Below are 22,396 nucleotides of genomic sequence, written 5' to 3'. Positions count from 1 at the left end.
GGATACATATCGACATATATATATATATATATTGAATTTCTAAATCATCATTTAACTCAGTTTCAGGCTATTCGAAATTATAATAAATTACGTAATAAATTTGAGACTCGTCCGGGATAAATTGTAATACTAACAATGGTCCAACTCAGTCACGCAGTCTAGATGTATTTATACTACGGCAGAGGTCTAGAACGTTCCACACAATACTAGATGTTATGATGCAATAACACTCAATTAAAACAACTCAAAAGGTTCTAGTAACATGACGCAGTAATATAAAAATCGCCAGTTTACAGCTGTTGAACTACACAACGTATGATTCATAAACAGTTACGTAACCGAACCTGCGATAATCTATCGCTTCTATAAATAACTAAATCTAACTCTCGCGCTATGCTAAAACTATCTAAATCATAACAGTTTTGTTTCGTATTACACTACATTTGCTTAAATTTATTATTATTATTATTATTAACTTATGAATCGCTATACAAGTCACTTAAAGTTAATGGAAAATAATACTTTGATCCAGCCTAGAACAGTTGGTTTTGAACTATTGGAGAAGGACCATAATGCCAGAAACTTTCACCATGAAGATGAAGTAATTTGTGATTTTGTGTATTTTTAGTGAGGCAAGTACGCCATTTAAAATTTCGCTGTCAAATCGTCTTAATATCCGATGCTGTTAGGTGTCGTATATGTTTAAGTTTCTCTTACAGAGTTAAATTAAGTGCATTGTTAAGGGGCGAGAGAGGTGAATTCTTACATTCTCTTTTATACCCTTATTCAGCACTTAGTAACAGAGCTTACATTTGTAGCAAAACTAGTGTGAAGGTAGTTAAGTGATGTAACTTGTGTAGTCTAGTAACTACGACTGAGATCAGATGGATAACGACGCCATAAAACCAAGGCATTTACTCTCGCTTAATCCTAAGACCAGCAAAAATGATGCATCTTAAAATAAGCTTGTTTTCATCCGTACTGAGGTTACGCAACAGTTGCTCTTTATTCTTCAGTCATTTTGGCAGCTTCGACTCAAGCTCATGAAAAACTTTACTGTTAAATATTCGTTCTCAATTCCATGTAATTAATGCTATCATTTTAAAACGACTATTATTCAAAGTTTTAAGTACCTTAACCACCTTCGTCCTTAATCACCTCACGTTAAGTCTTTTGCAACATTAATTATATTTGTGTTCAGCCTCAGAGGAAAACGAGATATATATAGCAAGCATCTCTTTAGAGAATTTATGCTTTTTGTCAGAAAGTAAATTATTCATATGTTGCTAATTTACTTACATCTACATTTTAAGCCTAAAATAAATACTTTAACTAAAATTTTGTTTATTCCCAAAAAGACTGGATAACGATTTGGATGCGTTTTAAAATAAATGTTATCACAATTTCATGTTATAAACATTGTGGCTTGCCTGACTACTATTTTCATGTTGTAAACGTTTTTGAGTGCTTTTGTATATAATTTGTTGTTGTTCGAAAACATGAGTGAACAAGACATTAATAGAAGAGATTTATCAAATTATTTGTGTTTTTTAGCTTTCTTACTAATTGTCAGATTTGAATTAGTTTTATGAGTAACAACATCTGAGAGATGAGCAATTTTATTACAGATAACTAGTTTTGGTTTTACTGAACTGTTTTCTAGAGTAACACGACATTTCGGTTTATATACTGAGGCCTTTTTCAATGTTTACACTTCGTAAAATATTCACGAAACATCACAAAGCTGTCTTAAATCAGTTATTACCACCAAGTGTTTTTCAAAAGTTCGTTTTATAGTATCTAATTTTGATATAAAACTTTACCTGAAAAGTCGAGTATTGCCAATCCATATTTTGTTTTGTAACGAAGAAATATAGTTTTGAGCTCTTATTTCTTTGTCTCATAAGCTAATGCTAAAATTACATTTACATTGGGCAATATATCTTATGATGTTTAGCATTTATTCTACCTAATAAAAGCTGCAATGTCTAATTTGGGTGATATATAGCGTTTACACACTTCTCATAGCTATACTACCGCTTGGTCTGGACCATCAAATAAAGGAGTTTACCCACATTATTTGCTGCTATACCTCTTGGCAATAGTGAAGGCATAAGCAGTAAAATTAGAGGTATTAAGCGCACACACACTGGAAAATGTCTATTCATTTCGCTTTCCTTCAGATTTTCTGAAGAGACTTTCGTTCATTTAACTGTTTTTTTCCTTAGTTATAAAATTGGTTGAGATGTTATTAACCTTGGAAGTGACTGTTATGACACTGTATCAAGGTGCATATTTCGATAAGGACAGAATGTGAAAAAATGCCGTGCGTGAGTTTTGATAGCCATCTATTTTTAGCTTCATTTATTTGTCAGTCTGACCAAAGTTCCAGAAAACAGAACTAGTGGAAATATTAGCTGTAGGATAAATCATAATCACGAGCGGAAACATTTTGTGTGTGTGTGTGTGTGTGTATTATATGCGATCTTTATTAACAACCTAAGTCGAAAAAACAAAACAAAAACAACTTGCTTAACTAAATGAAAGTTAAAAAGAAAAAATGTAGCTATATCACTTCAATATTGTAATATTACACACGCGGCTTAATACTCCACTAAATGAAAGCTTTAGATGCGTCACTTTGAAACACTTAATGAAGACAACGTTTGACGTTAATCTGGTTCTTCTTGTATAAATCGATTTGATAAAATAGTTTTACTAAAAGCTTTTCGCTCATCATAATGTCACAGATACAAAAAATATACTTTATAAGTTGAAAACTAATGTTGACAGTATATAGGTTAGCGCGCATTTTAGAACAAGATTTTGTGTTTTCCACTAATGGAATCGAACAGACCAAATTATTCAAGACGGTAACTTCGTATTAGAGAAAGTGGTAGTAACACACAGAGAGCCTAACTTCTTACTTAGTTGGAATCTTGCATTATAAACAAAGTAAAAGTAGCTGTGTCACTTAACGCTTGCTTCACATTACTTTGTAAAAACGCGAGCCATTTTCACAAGCCAGTTGAAAGAATATTGTTTACTTACGATCGCATATAAGGTTAGGCTTTTCAAGTCTTCTTAAACAATGATTGAATTGCCTTACAGCATAACCTTTGTGTAGTCGTGAACTCCCTTCTTAACACCGTCAGCTATACTTTTATCCATCAATAACTTTTCTACGGTTCTTCTAGTTTCATTTTTGATGTGCAGTTCTTCACGACTTCGTTAAGTTAAGAAGTAGGTCAAGCTCGAAAAATCCCGCTGTTCTGAACACTGACTTAAATATAACGTTTGTACTATCGACGAATAATATCAACAAAATGGAAAACTTTAGCGTTTTCTTAATCAGTTGTATGAACTTTATAAAGTTTACTGAGGTAGAGTATTCGCTCAGGTATTAGTTGGTTTATGGGCGCCCACAGAAATATTTTTGGGGGCAGGGTCAAAACATGCATGTCGGGGAACAGCTTTTACAGTGCAAGTCAACAGACTAAAAGAATGTCGTGTGCTTAAATTCAAACGCAAAATTACAGTATTAGTAAAACTTTAATATTTAGTATAACTAAGTTTACATCATAATGCATGCAATTTTTTTGTCAAATGTAAGGGAGGGACAAATGGCTCCCTCTTTCCCCTTCATGCGGACGCCCATGATTATAATTTAACTTTAGTTAATCTATAGTAATAATTTCATTACTATAGTAATGATTATTGAATTGTTATGGATTATTATCAGGTCAAAGTTTATTAATGCAATTTAGAGAACATTTAATTATCTGGATTTATTTTGTGTGCTACAGTATATACAAATATATTTTAATATTGTCAGTTTGAAGCGACTGCCTATCCCTGTTGAATATTAAATATCTATTAAAATGTTGAAATTTCTTGTTTTCCATAATTTGTGAAATAATTAATCTCGTTTTACGTGAGCCATTTAAATGACTATCTCTTGCTTTATAATAAATACAAGTCGCTGATATGAGTTTTAGGACAATGTAATTTTATTAACCTACTAGCGGCGTTGCCGGGGTTTTCGAAAAAAACAAACAAACTACTCTCTCCGTTTCCTGGTTCTATATTTCGATAGGTAAAAAATATTTTGTGAATTTATGAAAAAAAAAATTATGTTTGAATCAAATGTGTTTTAAATCAGGGCTTCCTTGTGAACTTTGCTTTGTTTTTTTCCTTCACTGGGGAGAATAAATAGGCCCTTATGGAGAATATTTAGATTATCTTGTACACCTAGGAGTACCCGTTCTGGCGAACAGGATAAGCCTAGCTGTATTCCACATCCCCCGTCATCCCTCCTCAAATACTAAAATTTCAAATGTAAATATGTATAATATTATTTTCAATTTGCTTTAATGTGCACATTTCTTTTGTGTGTGAGGTTTGATCTATAACTAAATAGGTCTATAATGCTATATATATTTTAAATTAAATGTTAACTCACACTTGCCAAAAATTTGTATGTCAATGATAAAATTACCGGTTCGGCAGTAGACGATAGACGCGTCTATCAACGAAAAATTGTCGCTTTGCGCACCTTCACTTGAGGGAAATGTGCAGTGCTTAGTGAACGCGGCAGGCAAATAACCAAACACAGAGATTTTAAGTTTTATATATAGATTATTACAGAGTTTACCCCCCCCCCCCAAAAAAAAATAAATAAAGCCCGTGTTCCACTTTGAATTTCACGGTAAAGACTGGAAAGGCAGAAGTGGATTTACTTTATGCAAAAGTTTGCACACAATTTATGAAAAGCTTTATTGTTATGAATGTTTCCCTTCTGTATATTCATTTCTTAACGTTTCATTATGACGATTAAACTAGTTTGTTTGCACGTTCTGTTTGATACAAACTTTTCCAAGCGGGTTATGACAGAGTACTTCGTCAGTTGTTGATTTTCTTCGTTTATATGAAGGTGTTTGTAATATAATGTTAATCATGTTTCTGAAAGTGGTATGTCTGAATCTGGTGCCACGATAATATTATTTAAGGTAACGACCAGTGTATTCAACACAAATAGAGGGTGGGTAGGTCTAGATACTATATAGGTGATTGAAAACATTCAAATTGCGTGAGGTTGACTGATGAGATCGTAAACTAAGCGCATCTTCCAAGCATAAATTTTGCTCATCATCATCGTGTCGTACAAGACCAGTTCAGTCACAAGAACCTGGTGTCATGGCGTCCTTAGTTCGTCGCTTACTGTGACGTGGCATTAGGAAAGAAATTTAAAAGCTCAAATGTTTCGGGTAATTATTGAATACTTCAGTATTCAAGTCGTGAACTCTCGGGTGTAATATGCAGAGAACAAACTCGTACGTGAAAATCACGTGAGACACTGGTAGGCCCTTAGATTGTACGCACTTCAAATACTACAATTTTATTACAGTAAGATATAGATAATAGTGAGCTTTTCCTGTATAGTTGGTTATGATATACACTTATCCCCAGGCAGTATTCCATCATTATCAAACAACATCATGTGATATGAAATATTCAAAGAACGTGCAAAAGTTTTGTACATCTAATATGTGCACCTATCCGAGAAAAAATACAGCTGCAGGATTAAATAAACCCTTGAAATTTAAACCCTCACTGTAGCCCTTCAGAGAATCTATAACAGTATTAATTTACAAGCATGTGACTAAGCAATTACAAACTTAAAGTAATTTATCAATGAACTATCAGATTTCGGAACATATAAAGCTTTTAGGTCTGAGTCTAAGTACTGACATACGTTTTAAATACAAGAGAAAGGAGCAATTAAAATAGATATAAATGAACATCTTTGTATTTATTAAAAATAGCGTTGTTATTTAATTAATAGGACTTTTTATTTTTAGTCTATTAACGTATTCTCTGAAGATATTTACCTTAGAATAAACTAAAGAATGATTTTTTCTAGAAATGTGTTTAATTAAAAACATGCCGAAGATTTTAAATGTTCATGCAAACGAGTCTGTCTCACCTGATATTGCCAGGTAAATTTGGTGAAAAGTTGAGAACAGAAGTTTTAATATGTACAACCGATTAAAAAATATATAATTTGTGTGAAATAAGTGTAGTGTTTTTTAATTTATAACTCGAACCGAGTTCTTTTACATGTAAATGATAACTAGACAAAATTCACAAAAACAAGTCTTTATGAAAACTGCAAGCGTATCCACACAGACAGCAATATAGTTGGTCCTATTAGAAAAGCCTCTAGTTTCTTCTCTCACAAGAAACTAAAACCGTTGTCTTTCAGAGTACGGGTCTTCTCTCCTTCCAATCGCCTAATGGAACTTCTTTTCGACTGAATATAAAATATATATAAGTGCTCAAACTTCCAGATAAACTCGTTCTATTTATTCTGTCTACAACGTCACCTCTCCAAAGCATTGGTCGGCTGTGGTTTTTCGCTACGTCGTCATCGGTCATCCAATGAACAGATACCACAACGTTACCTGTACTTTTATAATATCCAGCGGGCAGACGATACATTAACTATCAAAACATGAAGAAAGAAGTGACTAGAAAACTAACTTTTAACCACGTATTACCGCTATCACTGTACGGAAACCTTGTAACTGAAAATGTTTTAATTTCTATTACTGTACAAGGTAGAAACAATACATGCCCACATATCACGTCTTTAAAAGGGAAGTATTGTTGTTTAATTAAAAAGTTTCAACATACTTAAGTTTTATTTGTGGATATACATACCGCAAATGTTTTGCATGTAATGAAAATTTTTAAAAGGTATAGTTTTATCCTATACAATTTTTTTTCAGGAACGGCGAGGTTCAATATCTAGCATAGTTTTTAAGAAATCACGAACAAGTATCAATACTATAAAGTTTGTATTCTGTTTAGAATAATATATAACGAACACGGACTTGTGTTTTAAAGTTTTGTAAATTTTATTAGCATTATGTAAACAAGTATTCGCAAACTGCACAAGTTCAAACACTAAGTGTATCTAAAACGGTGATTTCAACTGATTGTACATCAGGATGTTGGAGTTGGTGCACAGAACAATTGTAAGCAGCTTGTAGTTTTTTTTTTAGATAACAAGTGCTGCTAATTTATCCGAGTAATATTCCAATGTAAGTACTTTGCGTAGGGGTATTTACAAAGTTTCGGTTGAGGTAGGTGGACCGAAAGCATTTGAAAAGCATTTATAAAACACTATCAGTACTAAATCTATACAAATGAGCATACAATCAGTATATGTTAGAATATGAATATAATTCCAAAACTGCCTTAATGATTTTATTCTAACCTATCTATACTAATAATCCGAAACTTGGTAGGTTTAGTTTTTGGGTATTTACAATTCAAATAACTGTAGTATGGTTTTAAATTTTGAAGATGTTTATGTATTGCTCAAAATTTTTAAAAGTTTTTTTCATTTTTTTTTATTATTATCAAAACTTTTATAAATAATTTTATCATAAGCTAAATGATGGCTGTATCAGGTGATCTGCCAACAGTCTGTAGAGTAAACTTGTTAACAGTTAGTACATAAGACATAAATGTTGCTGCATCCCTTAATTCATTATAATGTATTAGCTGATCATTATGGAACTATATCTCCTCCTTTGACCAATGTAGTTCTTTGGCAGAAATGTTCATAGCACTGCTTATAATATCCCACTCAAATTGTGATCCTGTTATCCGTTGAATAAAAAATTTCTCGAAATCCACCACTACGTTATTAATCTTCCGAGTTTACATTAGCATTTAAGGCTAGACCGTCTAAATCAACTCTTAGTCTCCGAGTAGCTGCACGTCTAATTCATTCCATTTAGGGCTTTTTAAGATAGCTAGTAAGATTTCTGATTTTATTTTTCGGCGTGACTCTTTAGTAAATCTAAAGACTTTTAACGCTAAAACTCGAGTTTCGATACCCTTGGTGGGCGCAACAGAGCCTATTGTGTAGCTTTGCGCTTAACAACAAACAAACTGTTATTTTTCGTTGATTCGATTCCATTAATTGAAAATGTTTGGAAAAACTTTGGAGATTTCTACCATGAGGAGTGAATGATCAATAGGGCATGCCTAAAGTCTTAAGTAGGTGAATGAATTAGCATTTTTACCAAAATTGCCAATATTAATGCTTGTACTTTGGTTTCTTAGCTTAGGCTTACTTCTCTTTGACCTTTGAAATTTGTCAAGACATCTGTCGCAACTCAAGTCCTTGAACATTTAATAGTCAATTAGTCTGAAGATGTCACAACTTTCCATGAGCCTTCTAATTAATGGTTCATGAACTGCATAGTGTGATTTAATATATATTTTAACCTTTGACTAGAACATGTATATGAAACTTGCCCTATAGCTTACGTGCTGCTTGTGAACAACTGAGATACATATCTCCACCTTAAGTTATCATTCAAGATTTGCTGAATGTTCTCACAATTGAAGTAGTTTTTCTCCACAGAGGAGCACCATATAGTAGTTGGGGGGGCTCTGTCTTAACCACAATAATAAGGTGCAGGGAAGTGTATTGGACTAGTTACAATATCCTACCTTGGAAGGTCTGTTGGGAAAGTTGGCTGAACGCTAATTGTATTGCACGTGATTTATGTGGGGTGTTGCCACAACTTAATGGTCCTTCCATTGGTTGATTTCCATTCACCAAGACAAAGTTTAGCCCAGAGTAGATTTGGTCTTGCTTAACTTTGTCAAAGCATTTAGTTTCAATTACGGTTAGTGTACAGTGAAGAACATCTTACACGATGACATAATTTAAGAAGACGGATGTCTGTCCATCCATTGCGTGTGAATGTAAAGAAGATAAAAAAAGAAATACGCAAAAAAATTATACGCATAGGTAGGTGTGTGTTCTTAAAATTTAACCTTTTTCTACTGCACAATTGTAAAATCAAAATGGTTTTTTTAAAAGCTAATTTTTAGAGTATTGTTTTTGTCGTTTTATGCTAATGGTACCTTTTTATACAAATGTTTACAAATTCAATGTTTTGTTCTGATAATTCCATTAGATAAAAAAACATGTATGACTAGACTTTTTGATTTTTTTTTCTGCTGTTAACAAGTACATAAACAGGGCTGAGAAATTATTATTCCGTTGATGGTGGGTGCGATCATCAACATTGCCGGAGATGTATTTTAGCATATGTCAGTAGCAGGATATTCGACTTTTTATGGTTAGACTTCAAGTCAGTTTAAATTTATTAATTAAGACTTAATTATTCACAGTTTTCGTTAACTGTTGTCCTTATACGTGCGTACCTCTTGAAAATGACGTGGATTTTCAATTTGCATGTTCTTTTGTGAGAACAGTTGACCACCTAGTAATGGAACCAAAATAACCTGAAATACATTTAGGATACTTGTATTCCTATAACATATTCTATAACATATTGGAAGCTGGGAACGTAGGTAATTATCACTAGATCTGAAAAACTATAATCTGCATGCAAACGTAAGATAGCATCTTAATTCCACTTGAGGGTAAGTTCGATGACAACTTACGTACCTGGTTCGTAATCAGTATACTCTTTCCGTATACAAGGAAACGGACTAAATAATTTTATTTAGCTACATTCCAGTTGGGTGGTATAGAAGTACTTTTGTTTAAGTCGTTGTGAATTAACTGATTTATAATGCATATTAAAATATACTTAATATATATATAAACGTCATAATATTTATCTCCGTGAAAAAAAAAATACTATTTCACTCGTATGCCCAACGAATCCGTATTTTAACCAGATTTTTTTTAAAAAGACAATGGTATATAACTATCGAAATTAAAATACAAACCAGTGAAAGTTTTATAGAAATTTTACATTCAAATTTATCATTTTTAGTGAGAATAAATGAGAGCCCCCCAGTGGCACAGCGGAATGTCTGCGGACTTATAAGGCTAAAAACCGGGTTTCGATATAATGATTTAAAATTAGAACATTCTTGAAGTCAGCATTTTTTCATGGTGACATAGGAACAAATTAGCGAGTTATGGGACTAATCTAATCTCTTAGTAACCACATCAACCTGGTAATAAATATGAAAAATATGCAATTTTTGTTAAAACATGAGTTTCTGTAACACGTACTTAAACGACAAAACACAAACTTGTTTCGTTGTTCTTATTTTGATACAAACTTCTGTACATATACTGGTTTCATCCAAAGGAATACTAGGATAAGAGTACTTCATTACTGAAATTAAAATACCTTTTTTGAGAGAACTAAAAAACTGTTTTTAGTTGCATGTTCGTTTCTAATTAATGGTCTTAACAAGAGAACTAGAAGTTCTATGATCTCATGATTGTATATACATATCCCAGACACTATCGGTTTAATTAGACATCCATCTTATGAACTCAATACGTGACACAGAATGAGAAACAACTGGTTTTATTTGATATTCTTTTATCAGCCAATTAATTATCCTTTTTCAGTTTTAATAAATAGTTTTGTAATTTATCTTCTCTAGTTTTAGTTGCATCTTTTTGTAGTTTCGCAAATTTATTATTATTTAATATTTCTTTAATATTTAACAATCTATTTAATTTAACTACATCATTTTTAACAGGTTTTATAATAACTATTTTCATTATTATTTAAGGAATTTCAGGCAATTAAAAATTTATTCATATTGGTTTTATACCACAATTGGGATCAATAAAAGATCTTGAAGCAATGCCACTTACTTGAATTCTTATGTTGTTAAAGGATTTATTGCTTTCCCGCCAGATGGTGTGCTTAGATAGTCAATGCAGGAACTTTTCAAAATTCAATAAACAATACTCAGATTGGAACCTTTATTGGTGGAATTTAAAATTTTAAACTACTGACTAACAGTCGCTTTTCTAAGTCACACCGTAATTGGAAAATATTGAAGTTCATTTTATTAAGATCATCTGTAACAATCTTTTTTCACTATTGTTAATCTGTTTGCTTTTTAATTTTACCAAAATATATTTTGTATTAATCCAGTTAAACAGTTGATTATAGTCTAATTTTCTAACTTGCTTTTCCAACGATGAAATATTTTGTTATTTTATTGCTCTATATGTTTCCAGTTTTTGTTTTACTTAAAAAAAGAAAAGTTAAATTTGAAGTTGTAAGTACTATCTAAGATGATAAACTGAGACGGATATTTTCAAATTTAACTTTGGTGTTATATCTTTTAAATTCTTGGAAATCTAAGTCCTATTTATCGTTATATTAATTTTTTTTTCTAAACAACGATAAAGTGAAACTATTGTATATTAATGATACCAGTAGCAATGATTTATGTTTCGGACAGATGTTTTCCGACAGCTTGTGGAAAGGGTGACGTTTTTATATTATTGGTAAGCGGCACAAAACATAACTATCTTACATTATTAGGGGACGGAAAATAACAAAGTATGTTGTATTATAAAGCAACTGTAATGCTTCTAACTATTCTTCTGTTGCCCTGTAGGTTATGCATAACTGCTTCAAACATCGACATTTTGCTTGTCAAAAACAATTCTGTTTTCTATTTACGACCAACTTCGTAATTAATTCCATCAAGTCATTTCGTGTAAATTTTGTGCGCATGTTCAGTAGTGCAGTACTGCTACAAGTTGTTTTTAAATGTTATTGCAAGATGTATGTTATGTGAGAATGGCGTATGGAATAGTGTAATTTTTAATTTTGAGGTTCAGTGTTTCAGACTTATTGTTTCGTCGCAAAAACATAGACAACTCGGGCGAGTAAGTCTAAATTACAATATAATTTTTTATGTTTAAGATTAGTATACCTATCTTCAAAACTTCCACTGTGGTATGTGAATATAAATGTCCATGTTTTTTAGGCGGTATTGGTTCCACCACTAGGTGGTTAACTGCACGCATACAAAGAATATGCAAGTATTAAAACACGCATGCTGAATCAATGTAATCAACCTAAGTGTAGAGAACAATTTTAAGTCCTGTTTAAGGCCAACAGTGAACATGAATTGCGATTAAAGGAAATGTTAAGTAATAGACTCAAACCGGAGTTTAACGCACAAAACAATGTAATCAACCTAAGTTTAAGGCCAACAGTGAACATGAAATGCGATTAAAGGAAATGTTAAGTAATAGACTCAAACCGGAGTTTAACGCACAAAACAATGTAATCAACCTAAGTTTAAGGCCAACAGTGAACATGAATTGCGATTAAAGGAAATGTTAAGTAATAGACTCAAACCGGAGTTTAACGCACAAAACAATGTAATCAACCTAAGTTTAAGGCCAACAGTGAACATGAATTGCGATTAAAGGAAATGTTAAGTGATAGACTCAAACCGGAGTTTAACGCACAAAACAGTGTGGTTCGTTTAATCCCGAATCTTTTGTTAGCGATATGTTAACGAAAGAGACAAAATCATTGTTGTATTTTAATTAAGAGAGTAGATAAAATATGTCTGCTTTCTACAAGATTGAGTTAACTTTTCTCTATGCTATACAACACTTGCCGAAACGTCATTTACTTGATAAGCACAAAGAAACAGTGCCACATTGGTCAATTATTGCCGATAAATGTTTATTTATAGTAGTTTAGGTTGAAGAACAGATGCACGTGTTTAATGGTTGTCTTGGTTGAAGATGAATTCAGTGAAACACTTCCACAACAAGAGATTTGAAACGTTTTAGCTGGTAAGTAACAAAGGCCACAACTGTCAAAAAGAAAGGATTGAGCGTTGTGCAGGTAAAATCAAGGTTGAAATGATAGATAAAATGATTAAAGGTGTTGGATGGTTAAGAGACAAGAAGGCAGAAACCATGTAATCCAAAACACTAATTTAGTAATTTGTCTCGTTAATACCATATACACAAGCTTAGCTACTCCAACAGATACGATTGCACACCATTAAGAATGGGAAAACTCTGCTAAACGGCCAAAGCACCAGCAACCTATAAATACAGGACTAGCAAGAGGACCCTTTCAGGTCATTGGTCCGACATCCACATTGTAAGATGCAGTACAATCATGTATTTCTGGTTACTTCCAGCCTTAAGCTGGTCTTAGTCTTCTCGCTGGATTGTTGGAACTTAGTGGCCAACAAGAGGACCCTTTCAGGTCATTGGTCCGACATCCACATTGTAAGATGGCCACTAAGTTCCAACAATCCAGCGAGAAGACTAAGACCAGCTTAAGGCTGGAAGTAACCAGAAATATATGATTGTGTTATCTTCGTAACATGCATGATGCCAATAATCAGAAATAAAATACCAAGCATGTGAGAATGGGACAAAGTTACTGATATTTTAATATATTTCGGAAACAAGCAAACAATTTTTTTAAAGTTTAAATGTTACTATATCGCTTCTCGTTTGTCTGCCAGTAGTTTAACTCATCATGTAGTATAAATTTCTTTTGGAAAACTTTTCACATTTCTCTCATTGGCTGCAAAGTAAATGAAAATACCAGTTTTATTTTAAACGTATGTGAAAATTAGATTTAACTTCTTACAAATATGACTGCGTGCATTTGAAATCTTAAACTTGTATTCCTGCTTACCCTGAAACAGAAAACAATGCTGCGAATTAGTCTTTCTTTAGCATATACAACTTGTGCTGGACTCGCTTTGTTTTAAGCAGCTAATTATGATAGCAAAAGTAAAATTAAATTAATTAAATTCAAATATCAAACTTTTCGCACTTAAAAGTATGTGGAATTTAGGACTAAATCTATGAAAAAGTTTATTCGTACTTTCCAGCATACGTGTAAATTATTTTATATTGTGGACCGATAAGTTTGCACTGACATTGTTTAGACAATATTTCCTTTGTTTGATAAACTCGAAATGAATCTGCGAATCTGTAATAATTAGTTGTAATCATATTCTTAAGGTATTTTGAAGTACTAAAGGCATGAAATGGTATGGCTAAGCTAATTAAAGTTCTAAGTTACATTTCAACTTATCAGAAATACCTTATGAGGAGTGTATAAAAACATTTCTTCTCCTTTCTATTTTGTACCTTGGCGGGACAGCAGTTAGTTTAGACTTATAACGAGATTCGATTTCCTGCAGACAGCACAGTGTGGATTTGCTCTAACACAACAAACCTTTCTCTTTCAAGATTTTTCACACCAAAGTAATACTGTAAGTAGGTTCCTAGTCTTTTCTTAACATATTTTGCGCTAATAGGCGTATGTGTTATACTTAAATTTTCTACATTAATCTAAATAACCCTTATTTCACAAGAACCTTTATATTTTATTAGTAACACAACGTTAATCACAAATTTAGATCAAGTTCCATAAAAATTATTGTTACACATCTGAAGGATTGCTTAATTTTTTTCTTACAAAAAAAAAGTGGTTTAATGGTGAAACGTTTTCATCATTTATCAAGAAGCATAATTTCTGTTTTCAAATATTACATGACCTTACCTTGAACATTAATAAATGCCTAGGAAGGAAGTAAAGTAAAAACCATTTTTCCTTCCCTTCAACAAAATCAATAAGGACACCCTATCGAACTTCAGCCTTCTAGACGACTTAAAATACTCTATTAAAAACCGTTTTCGTACAAATCTAAAGTGTTTGGAACCACCAGAAACTCATCTTTAGATTAATATGTAAAATAAATTATTTTTAAACACCATAAGTATTTGAGAAGAACCTTTTCACTTTTCTCTAAACATCCAAGTGCTGTGGTAAGAGTTTGAACTCGTATCGTTTATATTGCATTACATTTTAACATGACATGAGTAGTTAATTCCCCCCACCCCTAAATGGACATGTTAAACAAGACACGCATGGTTTAGTGAATAAAATATTGGTCTTTTAGTACAAACTTCAGAATATATTTCAAGAATAGAATTTAAGAATTATTATTACTATTTTCTTCAACTACTAAAATTATATTTTATGAACTATTTCATGATTATTTTACCGACAATACAAGAATGTGTACACATCTTACCAGCATGTCATTGTTTGGTGCGTATATACTGTTTTAGATTAATAATATTATCATCATAAATTTTATGAAGCATGATTTTGAATTTAGGAGGATAACCAATAAGATAAATCTCCATTATAATAAATAAATAAATAAGAAATATGTACGTTTGTTTTCAACCAGGTTCTATTCCCTTTCTACCACATATAACTCTCTGTTCATCCCACATAACGTGTACTCGCATACTGTTGATAAGCGCGTTCCGAAAAAAGCAATATACGTATTTGACAAATATAAGGTTTTATTTTACTAAAATATTCGAAGAACTGTATAAATAGCAAATCAACTTCTATATTGTAAAAAATGTTGGATATTTAATTACGTTGCAGGCTAAGAGAAAAGTCTAATTTGCTAGGCAATAGGAGATAGTTATGTTGGGATATGCCTGTTCGTATAATGAAGCAAACTCACAGAAGCAATAACTTTAGAAAGGAAACCACTTTTCAACAGGGACATTGTTTTTACTTGTGCAGACTCGAAACGTTCTTGTTGGTGATGCATGTTCTTAGTTAACAAAAATTGATCGTGTAAACAAAATGCGAAGGAAAAATATTTTTGTCTTGCAAATGTTTTGTAACCACCTGTTAGATTATTTTTCGGCTTTAAGCTGTAGGTGAATATGTCTCGTTGAAATAAGTAATGCTATCAATAGCTTGGAAATAACGCAGTTCTAATCAATCAGTTCTCAAAATGTATTTATTTTACCACCTTTGTTTTTAAAACGCGTGTTATGCTATTTATCAAATGCTCGTGGAGATAAGATGATTTTATAATAAAATTACTATAAACAATTATGTAATATTTGTTTTTGTTAAAAGCATGTACCATTGAACCCAGCTCTCTATGGTAGAAGCTTAATACTGAAAAGCATAAAGTCAATCGCACTTCATTCTGGGGAACAGACGAGTTTGTAATCGAATGGGATTGTTGTAATTCCATTTTCTTCGGCCATCTTTCTCGTGAAAACTGCTGTTAGTTTCCAGGTGGGTTGGGAGCTCGTGAATCATTAAATCATTTCTTTTAAATAACGACACGAGGAGCTTCATTTCAATAGCTTTCGTGGTCGGTGGCACATGGGGTTTTCTTAACCATTCGTGGATAAGGCGTTGCTCTGAAATCATCCTTCCCAATCAATCAATTGAAAGTCCATTACTGTCGTAATCTCTTCGCTGGACAAGTTTTTCCATTTCTATGGAGAAGAATGAAGGCTTATTTGAAATGTTGCTATTCAAATGTCTTTTCTCGGGCATTTCTCAACCCATATATATCTATCTTTGACGACATTGTTGTGTCGAATGGTCGCGAATTTGCCATGAATCAAATACTTAAAGCAAATATGGCAATTTTAACGCACTGGACCACCCCTCGGCTTGTATATGACATTTCCGGGAGGTATCTTTCTATAAAACTTGCGATAAAAACAAATTGGTTTCCGTGTGGTCCTTTTCCATTACTAAGACAAAATTGAATTTGAAACAAGTGAATATTGCTTTTCAATATATTCATCTTAACAGCATATTACGATCACGTGATTATGAAATCCGATTCCTTAAATCCCCGTTACCGCCATTCTGAAAATAAAATGCTGCTTTGTGTGTAAATGTTTCTTAGTAAAGTGAAACAATTTGTGTTTTATATTATTTTACCTACAACAAGTATTAGGCATATATAAGAAACCCCTTATTTTCTATGTGGTTTTTCGCTAGCTTGCCTCATTAAAAAGATGTATAGGAAAACATTAACGCATCCCTAATTTATATACATAAACATTTCCAACATCTAACGTTAGTGCGTTATTGTGGAAAGCGGACGCAGTTCGTTTCTGCAAAAATATCAAACTTTAACAATATTTTTATCTGTTGATCATAACTTAAAAATCCCTTTTTTTTTCTAGATTTACCAGTGTGAATTAGTATATTTGTATTGAAGAAAAATTTTGTTTTGCTAAAGGCTTCTGTTCGTATGCCACCTAATAAAAACACTATGTTTTATTGTATCTCTTCCCCCCCCCCCCCCAAAAAAAATAGAGCATTTTAACCCAAAATAATTACCGAAACTTCGTGACATAGAAAATTTCTAGCGCTATCAATGTTCGGTCATTTATAAAGAATTTCGAAAAACGAATGTAACCTACTTAAATTTGAAGGACAAATAAGAGGGAATCCTCAATAGCTGCGGTACTAGAAATCCTTTTAGCCAGGGTTAGTGTAAATTAATTTGAGACCTTTTGTTTTTCCTTTTTATTGGCTATGTTTTTGTGCCCCAGCAATAGCATGCATGGGGCGAGAGTATACCCAATAGGATTTTATTACTCATCGGGGTCTGTACCAGCCTATCCTCAAATTGAAATTATTTTAGGCAGGATTAGAATAAATTAACCTGAGACCTTAAGCATGGTCAGATAATCAAACGATAGGGTTTGATCTCCTGAGTCCAAAACTATAATTAGAGCTCAAATTGGCCAAGAGATGACGGGAGCTATGGGCTAAAAGTTTGTACTTGATAAATTCGTAGCCATTCTACCAGCCGCTATGCCGCGGCTAAAAGGAAAAATACACATCTAAAAGTCACAAATCCTGACCTTGCTAAGTTTTAGTATTGGTCACGCCTAAACCTTCTTAAGAATAAACGTTAAAATTGTTATTGTTTTAATATATTTGTTACTCATTAGCTCTATGTAGCTGACAAAAATTATAGATGGAGCTTTAAATCGTATTCCCATGTAACCCAAGAACTCGTTTTTCTTTTGTCGTTTTAGTTTTAGAAATTTATAAATGGTTTTAGAACTCTCTTTTTATCTCAATACTAAAAATACGTTTTTAGAATCTTGATCTTCAACTACAAAACTCTGAGTTTTCAGTGCTTTTGAATGTATTTGTTGACTGAATTATTGGTTCTCTCTTTACATTTTTGTGGTTACGCAGATTATAACGTTAGTCAAGAATTTTATTCTTAAAACAATTACATAACTTCTGTAATACTGTTCAAATTACACGGTAAGATGTGGAAATTCTAATACATTTTCTTTAATATTCCAAATACTTTCCATAACAAATCTGTTTTAATAAAGCTAGCCGAAAATTCCATAATATTACTTCAGAGATTTTGTGTATTCATGCTGCATAGTCTCGAGAATCTTTCTTGTCACGAACTGAGTTTTCATGTTTAGGAGGTAAACGTTATTATGGCTGTGTTGTCTTGCACACGTAAATAATATTATTAGCTGCGAAATAGTATGAATAAGCTCAAAAACTGGACTAGTTGCCAAAGTGCTCGGGATACGTTTCTTTACAGAAAAAAGAAATGTCCTAATAAAAAGATGTTCACGTTTATAAAGCAGTTTTTCATTAAAGTAAAGTATCTATTGCATCGCTTAAAATGAAGTAACAGACTAGGTATGTGCCGAGAAAGTGAAGTGATTGTTAGTTTAGCCGTAACGGGCGATATCTAAAGTGAGTATTGTAATAACAGAGATAAAGAAGAAGAATTCGTCTTGTCAAAGGGTGTTCTGAGGTAATTGAACCCACATGTGTGGACGTTGACGAAAAGGAGCCAATAATTTAAAGTTCTGGGTACAACTGTGGTAACCCACAGGGTAACGCAAGTAAATTTATCACAGATTGTGTAGTAAGAAACGGTACAGAAAAATAATTCATCTTGTCAGTTGGGTTCTTAAGTAACTGAACTAGTCTGTGTGGAATTTTGACAAGAAAATATTATTATTTAGAGTTTTAGATACAACTGTGATATCCTACAGTGTAAAGAATTGTTGTACATACATTTGACTTGTTTTGAATATATTGTTTTAAAACAAGTGGATTGTGTGCTGTCCATTTATGTTCGAATTTATCACCAAGTCAGACACCTACTATAAAAGAATCCTTGCGCGCGCGCGCACACATTCTCTCTCTCTCAGAATAGAATGAGAAAGTCAGTGTCTGAATACGATATCAAATTGTCATACAGCGACAAAATTTTTTATTCTTTGTCTTGGTATTCATCTGTGTATTAGCGCTTTATAACTAAAGTTCATTAAATATGTAAATATTTTGTTATCAAAATGTCAAAGATCGGTATTTGATCAAGCAACTTGTATACGAATATTTATGATATTGTCAATTTCATATATTTACGCTCTAGTCTTGTTTCATAACTACTATACAAGTTTTAAATTCGTCAGTTCTTTGTAATCATCTATTATAAACTCAACCACAGCATTATGCACTGCGTTTATTGTGTTTATGTTTTTCTTTTATAAACATTACTATTTATAATGCTCCCTAAATAATAATAAAAAATTACAGTGAAAGCAATGAAGATTTTGTAGGTTTTGAACCAAACTAAATAACAGTAAACCTTTTTTTGATTTACGGTATTTTCTTATTTTGATGTTTTGAGCTTTTTTTGTGTTTACAACAATATATATACTAATTTTTAAAGTATCAAATTGAATTTTTGTTCAATAAAAATCTTTCAAATGCGACGGTAATTTTTTTTTCCCAAAACTTTGGCTTCAAAATAAGGGTGCATCTTATACACCGATGGATCTTATATTCCTAAAAATACGGTACCATCATTACTTAAACGAATAAACCAAATCGAAGTGTTCTACCATATTACAGTTTAAGTAAGTTAAAATTCCACTGTAAAATAATTTGAATCCACATACTTGTATTAAAGTATTAATTAGTTTTCAAACTGATCAGTTCATGTTATACACACAAACCAAGTACTCTATGTATTTAGTTAGTACAGAGTTCTCTTTCCGTATATTATTGTACAGCGTTTGAGGTTTAGTGGAGTGCACTAATACAGTGTATTTTGTGGCATGATGTCTTTAATTTTTGATTTTTTGTTAAGTAAGTGAAATAAAAATGTGAATTCAATCTTGCTTCAACTTTTACCTCTTCCTCTATATAAAAGATAATGTTACAATGAAAGCAATGTAATAACAGATACTGACCGTGAACTACCAATATTTTTAATGTCTTTTTGTAACCACAAACTTTGAAAGAACTAAAGCTTCTGATCTTCCAATGCCCTTTATATAACATTTTATATTTATGTCGTAGCTCGGGTGACAAGCATATATTGTGTCACTTGTCCAACACTTACATCCTTACCGTCACTTTTTACACAAATACTTAACTTTAAAAGCCATTGGCAAAAGTGCTTCCGTAGATAAATCTTTTCTGGCCTTAATCTTGGCAGTTCTTGGCTTGAAGTAATGTGCTTAATTGTTTGTCTAAATTGAAGATAAAGGATATCTTATCTACTATGAACTTTTTATCCCAATATTAATTTTAATTTTTCTCTGTAAGATAAATATTAGTTTTGAACACTGTAGATGTATACTTTAAGATGTATTATACTTGAAACGCTTGGAGGATAACAAAGTGACCCATTTTACTGTAGTAAAACATCGTATTCAAAAAGGTAGTTAGATATATTTATTTTAATACAACGGAACTGACAAATCATAATGAAAAGACGCGACTTTAAAAGACAAATGAATTGTAAACTAAGATAATGCTACGCTTTTAGTAATACAAGGACAAACCTAGCACACAGTTATCCAATATCCACAATAACTAGACTTGAGGACCTACTTTCTTTAAGAACAAGTGGAGTTTTTGGTTGTACAAAATAGAAAATTCACTGAGACAGTGTTAAGTAAAGTAATATCATCATCTTTACATCTGGTACATGGTGTTAAAAATGTCTTGGAGAAGGCGCTGGATAATAAAGACGGTTGAAAGCTTAGCTCGAAGTTTTTACTTAAGGTCTAATTATTTATTATTTTTAAAATATTACAAATAGTGTATTAAATTTCGAGTTTTTAAAAATAAAGGATAATTTTATTAAATTGCTTAGTTTGTGAAATCATATACTAGGTTGTAGATGCTAAGCTGGACTTGTTTGTTTGCTCTGTTACTATGGTGTCGAGCAGCAATTAACAGTGTTAATCTCCAGTTTTTTTTTATAGTAAAAGAGCAGTCCTCTGTTATTTACATTAGGACTTTGGTGTAAATAAAGTACATAATAGTAAGAATACATAGTCAAATAAGGTAAAAATTGATATCTAGATAACACGTGTGTATGTATGTATGTGTATATATAAATTGCATGATGTTGATGCGGTGGTTCGACATTAGGGACGGCGCCACGCTGCCAGGAATACTTGCTGACAAATATGCTGTGATAGAACTTTGTAATTGGACGGAAAGGAGATTGCTTTGACTGGTGTTAAAACTTCTCTAGCGTGTATTCCTAACCGTAGATAAAGCTAAGCCTATCAGAGCAAATACATACTTCAACATTTTATTAGCTTTCCTAAACTATAGCTACTTTGACAAATATACCTAATAAATAGTGAGTAAATTTTTGAATATATAATGTGTAAAATAGATCTTATAATATTTAATATATAACGTGTTTGTGTGTATTATAATATTTAACCTATAAATTAATTTGTAACGTGAATTAGAAAAAGCAGAAATTTTGGCGGGGTAAATTTCCCTCGTCACTTAAAAGTGGGAAAGCACAGGTGCAATTGAAGTCAAATTGGATTGGGAATTATTAATAGAACCTTGAAGATAATTGGAGGGAGGAGAGACTGTCAATGCCGGTGAAAAATTCCTCAAAATTAATAATAAACAAAAACAATAATAAAGATATCAATAATAATAATAATGATGTTAAGTAAAAATGGTTGTTGACTGATTGGTTTGCTATTGTCAGAGGTTCGGAATTAGAGACAGCACCACGCTTACTGGACTAAGCACTGATAAACTGGGGGAGATGAGCCTCTTATTTACATACTGTGAGAGAATGAGGTATCCGGCAACTGCATGCCACATGTATATTTGACTATTTCACACAAGGTTATATTCAATAGAACCTTGTGTTAACAGGAAGAGCTATGGTTATACTCTAGTACCACTTTTCATGGCATAGCTGCATTGTATACAGCAACTTGTGTTAATATGAACTGATAGAATGCGGTATCGTTTGACAATTTTTTTTCTAACATGGTTTTATTCTACAGTAATTTGTGCTTGATAATATGTACAAATAGAAAACTTTTCTGTCTGTTGCTTGTTTTTCGACATGGTTGTATTTTTCAGTAACAGAAGTTTGTTTCGTGAACATTTTTCATTTCGTCGATCTGAAACTTTGTATTTTGAAGACATTTGTGCTGGCTCATAATAAGCAGAGAATTTTAATATTTTGAATAACCTTTATACGCATGCTCAGTTGTCCACATAGTGTATCTAACTGATTCCAGTAAGTTTTGTGAGCTATCACAAACTTCTTTCCAGTTATTCTACCACTACGAAATGGGGTTTATAAACATATTATAAATATAGTTTGTTACGTATTAGAATTTCGAATAGCCCGAAGCCGAGTTAACCGATAATTTAAATTTAGTAGTTAAATT

The 22,396-nt window shown here is 32.2% G+C and overlaps 1 protein-coding gene across 4 annotated transcripts in view; it reads left to right on the top strand.

The window, feature by feature from the left end:
• The window catches only part of LOC106464936 (dual 3',5'-cyclic-AMP and -GMP phosphodiesterase 11A-like), a 103,148-nt gene that overhangs the window by 26,445 nt on the left and 54,307 nt on the right, over positions 1–22,396 (top strand). The window contains exons 1-2 of one of the 4 annotated variants that reach the window (XM_022392755.1): positions 5,324–5,359; positions 14,020–14,091. The exons of 1 other annotated variant lie outside the window; for it this stretch is intronic. The gene's annotated coding sequence lies outside the window, so the exon portion shown is untranslated. Of the gene's footprint in view, positions 1–546; positions 602–5,323; positions 5,360–13,979; positions 14,092–22,396 lie in introns of those variants that run through there. 2 more of the 4 variants (XM_022392753.1, XM_022392756.1) reach the window with 2 other exon arrangements.

Source organism: Limulus polyphemus, unplaced genomic scaffold (genome assembly GCF_000517525.1).
Source record: "Limulus polyphemus unplaced genomic scaffold, Limulus_polyphemus-2.1.2 Scaffold1789, whole genome shotgun sequence".
Taxonomy (NCBI): Eukaryota; Metazoa; Arthropoda; class Merostomata; order Xiphosura; family Limulidae; genus Limulus; species Limulus polyphemus.
This window is presented reverse-complemented; position numbering and strand designations above follow the sequence as displayed.